The sequence below is a fragment of the Propithecus coquereli genome, unplaced genomic scaffold (genome assembly GCF_000956105.1).
Source record: "Propithecus coquereli isolate 6110/MARCELLA unplaced genomic scaffold, Pcoq_1.0 Scaffold18, whole genome shotgun sequence".
Lineage (NCBI taxonomy): Eukaryota > Metazoa > Chordata > Mammalia > Primates > Indriidae > Propithecus > Propithecus coquereli.
The window spans coordinates 5,828,703-5,834,776 of NW_012142745.1; positions in this window are offsets into that span (position 1 = coordinate 5,828,703).

Sequence of the window (6,074 nt, forward strand, 5' to 3'; positions counted from 1 at the left end):
ACTTATTGTTGATTATAGTCACTTTGTTGTGCTATCAAATATTGTTCATTCTATCTAACTATATTTTTGTGCCCACTAACCATCCCCACTTTATCCCCCCCCTCCCTGTTATCCTTCCCACTGTCTAGTAACCATTCTACTCTCTGTCTTCATGAAATCAATTGTTTTTAATATTTAGCTCCCACATATGAGTGAGAATATGGAAGATTTATCTTTCTGTGCTTGGCTTATTTTGCTTAACATGTTCTCTAGTTCCATCTATGTTGTTGCAAATGGCAGGATTTCATTCTTTTTTGTGGCTATATAATATTCCATTGCGTATATATACCACAATTTCTTTATCCATTCATCAGTTGATGGACATTTAGGTTGATTCCATATCTTGGCTATTGTGAAAAGTGCTACAATAAACATGGGAGTGCAGACATCTTTTTGATACACTCATTTTCCCTCCTTTGGATATATACCCAGCAGCAGGATTGCTGGCTCACATGGTAGTTCTATTTTCAGTTTTTTGAGAAACCTTTACACTGTTCTTCGTAGTGGTTGCACTAATTTACATTCTCACCAACACCATTTGTTACCACCTTTTTAATGAAAGCCATTTTAACTGGGGTGAGGTGAAACCTCATTGTAGTTTTGATTTGCATTTCTCTGATGATTAATGATGTTGAGCATTTTTTCATATACTTTTTGGCCATTTGTATGTCTTCCTTTGAGAAATATCTATTCAGATCCTTTGCCCATTTTTTAAATCTGATTGTTTGATTTTTTTTCCTATTAAGTTGCTGAAGCTCCTTATCTACTCTAGTTGTTAATCCCTTGTCAGATGGGTAGTTTGCAAATATTTTCTCCCAATCTGTGGGTTGTCTCTTCCCTTCATTGATTGTTTCCTTTGCTGTGCAGAAGCTTTTTTGCTTGATGTGATCCCATTTGTCCAATTTTGCTTTGGTTACCTGTGCTTTGGGGGTATTACTCAAGAAATCATTGCTCAGACCAATGTCTTGAAGCGTTTCCCCAATGAAGTAAACATGATTTGATAAGCATCTCATTGACACAGTATGAGAAGAGATTATATAATGAACATTTCTGGGAAGCAAACAACAGTGAATGTCTTCTAACCACTCACCCAGCGAATATGAAGTGGCAGAATCTAGCTAGAGTATAATTCTAATTTTTTTTAGGTGAACTTTTTACAAAAGTTTTTAGGATTTATTTGCAAAGTCAATAATTCTTCCCACCCGCCGTCCCCTCCCCCAATAAGGAGTGCTGATAGTACAATCTTAAATATCTCCTGCTGCTCAGGGCAGTTTGCAGGACCTTACTTAACCTACAAGTTTGGAGGGGAACTATCTTTGACTTTAGGTTTTCAAGCTTCTAAACCTTAAATACTGCTAGATTTATGTATGGAACAAATCTAGCTGTAGTTCTTAAAACTACTTTGCAAGTAAAGATCTATATCCCTTATAAAGAATGTGATTTCAACGTATTTCTAAGTCAAGTCTTCTCTGAACTTAAATTGTTAAAGTTGTGCTTTTTAAAAGCACCCATTGAAATATGGTGGGCTGGAAAGTAGAAAAATTAACATACATTTGCAGTTCCATATGAAATAGCTTGAAACTTGGAACCAATCTCTGGATAACTATTTTATTTATCCTATGAGAATAAACACTCAAATATAATTTACGGGCAAAATGTATATGTTGGTACAAGGATGTGATCAAATGAGGCTTGCGACTAAGAGCATTCAATGACCATTTGGAGGACCAGCTTTTTGATTAATGCCTAATCCATATTGAGAAGACAGTTTTAAGACCATACAGAAGTTGTTGGGACATAGAAGCGCTGATACTTGAAGTTGGGTTGGCAGCAAAGGAAGATATTAGTCATTTACTTTGAAATTCTGACCTCCTTTCCCACGTTTTCCCACTCTCCAATTCCCTGAGCCCAAAGTGTAATTGCACCAAAATATCCCTTAACCAAAAATGTAAGATTAGTATCAGTAGACTCAATTATATAAACCCTATTCTTTTAAATTCATACTATGTTTTTATTATATGCATATATACAGTGGGGATTATTCTTAAAGTGTTTTATGTGGTCATGAGAAAGTGAACTAGTAACTGTTCGGAATAATAAAAAATTGAACAAATGGGGCCTATTTTGTGTTTAGCACTATACTGATTTTGGCCACAAGATGGTGCTCTAATCCTACTGCACAGTTTAGCACACAATGTGCCATTATGGGGAACACTTTTCTACCTGTACAGCAAAGATTGTGTTTGTATATGGCACATGATTACAGTGAAATAGGACTTTTCAAGGCCCCTTACAGCTCTGATATTCTATAAGTATGTTTACAGGAGCTAGCTCACTTCCCTTCAATTCACCTCTGATGCCAAGACATGGATATTTGAGCTTTTTTATATTCGTTGGAAGGAGGGAAAATTGTAGGACTACTGTAGATAAAACTTTTAAGACATTTCTTTTTTGGCCTCTTCTTGCTGTTCCTTTCTCCCTACTTTCTCTGATAGGAGACAATGCACTGCAGAGACAAGGGAATCATTTGTCCACTTGACACTTCCTAAAACCAGATGTAAACATTCACCCCATCAGGGAGGCCAGCTCACACATCCCTGCCCCTCCAGGGATGCCCACTGAGGGTGTTCAGCTGCTAGCTTGCTGCCCAATTTCTGTGTCCTAAAGCCCATGTTGGTTTGTGTTCCCCTCAGCTGATCCCTGTATCATCTCTCCAAATCTCAGTTTGTAAAGACCCTTGACCATCGTCCTCTAGGACCTAGAGCTGTGGCTCCTTGGTTGGGTATCACTCAAAAGCCATGGTTCTCCCTACAATACCAAAAATGATTGCTAGATTTAATCCCATCTTGCAAACAAACAAAAAAACCCCACAATTTCCCAAGAATTTATGCAATCAGAAATCACAATCACAAGCACACATGTTCCTGATGGGGAAAAAAAGCTGTTTTGGCATTGGTAGTGCCTGTGCTTTCCACTAATGCGTTTGTTCTTGTTCATTTATCTGCCTGCCTGTTAATGGTCACTAACAACAGAAGACTAATCGTTTAAGAAAAATTTGGAGGAGAAAAACAAGTGAGAAAATTAAAAACCCTAACTTATTCCCCCTTCAACTGAGGAAGAACTCTGTTATTTGATTATTTACAGAATATCTTTTTTCTAGAGCTGTTGTACGTTAAAATTGCAAATGAACTGAGTTCGTTGTATTCCAGTCCTCTTCACAGAAGACATGTAATGAGGTCACTGAGAGTTAGAGGAGAGTATTTCTAAGTTAGTGGAGAAGAGTTTGCCTGACTTTCTGATAATGCTTCCTCCACTTAAATTATTGATGTCAGCATCTTCACACCAAGACAACATATCAGTAAGGGCCTGGAGACATTCAGCAGTAGACTGTATAGTGAGTAAGACAAATGTAGCAAAAAATCAGCTGACCATCATCAGATGAACTAACTTAACAATGATGTTCACGGGGCTCCTGACAATCTGCCACCAGGACTCAGTTCTTGGTCCTAGCATTGTTATTTTGTCTAGGAGGGAAAGGAACAAAGGCCTGCCACGCCTTGGTAGGTGGGATTATAAACTTCAGATGAAGGAAGTATAGCATTAAGAAATAAAAACATTCATTTCCATTTTGCTACCTAATACTCAATAGTTTAATCTGCAAACACTAACCATGTATTAATACTAGATACGATGATGAACAGTGATTTCTCATTTAGCAAATTTTTCATTTAAATCATAACATCTGTCTCTCTTTTTCTTCAAGACTTGAGAGAGAGAGTCAAAGGAGCAGTCTGGAAATCTCCACGGAAATGGGGCTGTAAACCCAGTGGTGTCTTCCACCCTTTGGCCTCCCCAAGTGGATTCTGAATAGGCAAACCACACAGTGTGTCTTTCAACATTCACAGGAGGTTGAGGACCTAGAAGTCACCTGCCAGCTTACTCAGCTCTCACCTCTCTCCCAGCTGTCACCGCTAAGCAGTCCTCGAGGTGGGCATGTGCTACTCTGCTGGTACAGAGCAAATCCTTGCTGTTCTTACTTCAGTTTTTTAGACAACTTAATGTGGAGCTTATGTATCATTCAGTTTTTCATTTTCAGAAAAACAGAGTTACTGGTACAAAGGCCACTCTCTTGTTCCCTTTTTGTAGAGTTCTCTGACAATTGGGATTTTTTTCAGGTCACCTGTGATCATCTTTTCAAGACAGAGACTCCCAGACCAGTAAGACATGGAGTGTCCAATGTATTTGGGTCAGTGCCTACTCTCTTTTTTCATCATGTCGCAGGCGGAAATACCTATCTCATTAAGTGTCAAAAGTGACTTCCCTGGTTGTGGCCTCAGTTTTTCCATAGGTCTACCATTTTGTTACTTTAGGGAAATTGCAGCCTGTCTCCTGTCTAAACTCACAGTGACCTCTAATCTATATGATAAATTCTTTGCCCAAACATGACTACATAGCAAAAATGATCTAGCTCAGGCCTGTAATCTTTATGGCAGTCTCCATATCTTAAATTTATTCTGGTTTACTTCAAGGAAAGAAGTATTTATAAATTTGATCACTTTGAAGTAAGATAAGGCCTATGGACATTGACTTAAGCATATCAAAAGGTAAAAGTTGAAGTATATAAAAAAAATTTAAGAACTTTCTCCCCTAATCCAGAGATTATAAAGAGGTTCCAAAAGTCAGCCAGGATCAGAATCTAGGTGTTGACTGATGATGAAAGTATAAAGATGAATAACTTGGAAGGATCAAGTGAAAATAGAATATACAGTCTGGGAACCTTGATATTATAATTTTTCTAAGTTCTGTATATATTGTAAGTTTGAAACTTTACTATTTAATAATCAAAGAGGTACTCAGAAGTGGAACCAGACACTTCAAAATTTAATGTGCCCAGTAAAATGTGACCAATATACTATTGGGAAGCAGCCCGTCTGTATCACAGAATAGTGTCACTCATTTTGGCAGTATTTCTGGAATGAGCACTGCTAGAGTCAGGAACCCAGGGATCTGTGGCCCTGCAGCCACTTTTACATCTTCTCTCATATCCACTTTGTCCTGCTTCCACCTCTCGTAAATACAGTAGGGAGCTATTTGGCTGTGCTAGGAGTGTCTCTCTCCCGTTCAAGATTAAATTACTTAGGGAAAGTGTATATTTATCTCTGCACCTTCTAGTACTTGGTACTGGTAGGCACTTGTGATGGTCAATTTTAGGTGTCAACTTGACTGGATTAGGGGATACCCAGATAGCTGGTAAAGCATTATTTCTAAGTATGTCTGTGAGGATGTTTCTGGAAAAGATTGTCATTTGAATCAGTGAAGAGAGGAAGATTTGCCCTCACCCAATGTGGGTGGGCAGCATCTAATCAGTTGAGGGCCCAGATAGAACAAAAAGGCAGAGGAACTTTTCTGAACTGGGACACCCATCTTCTCCTACCCTTGGACATCAAACCCCCAGGTTTTCTGGCCTTCGGACCCCGGGACTCGCACCAGTGGCCCCCAGGTTCTCAGGCCTTCGCCTTGGACTAAGGGTGGCATCATGGCTTCCCTGGTTCTTAGGCCTTCAGACTTGGACTGAGCTATGCCACTGGCTCCCTTGTTTCTCCAGCTTGCAGACTCCACATCATTGGACTTTCTCAGCCTCCATAATTGCATTAGCCAATTCCCATAATAAATCCTCTCTTATGTATCTATATGTATATCCTACTGGTTCTGTTTCTCTGGAGAACCCTGACCTACAGAGAACTTGAATGAATGAATGAATGGAGTGAGTATGTAATTCTCCTTTTACTGCCAACACTATTACTATTTTAAGGTATTGAAAATAATATAACTACACGGGAGCAGAATACTGGAAAACCCAGTCTGACTGGCTCTAAAGAGCATTACTAACTATTGGCATGTTTGTTAGAATAGATGTGGGTTGAGGCAGCCCTTCAAAACAGTTTTTTGGCATTTACTCCTAAATAAAGAAAATAGTTCTCCCCTTTCTCCCTTCTCTCTTGGTTAGCCGAGTGTACATAATTAAATAGTTGCCA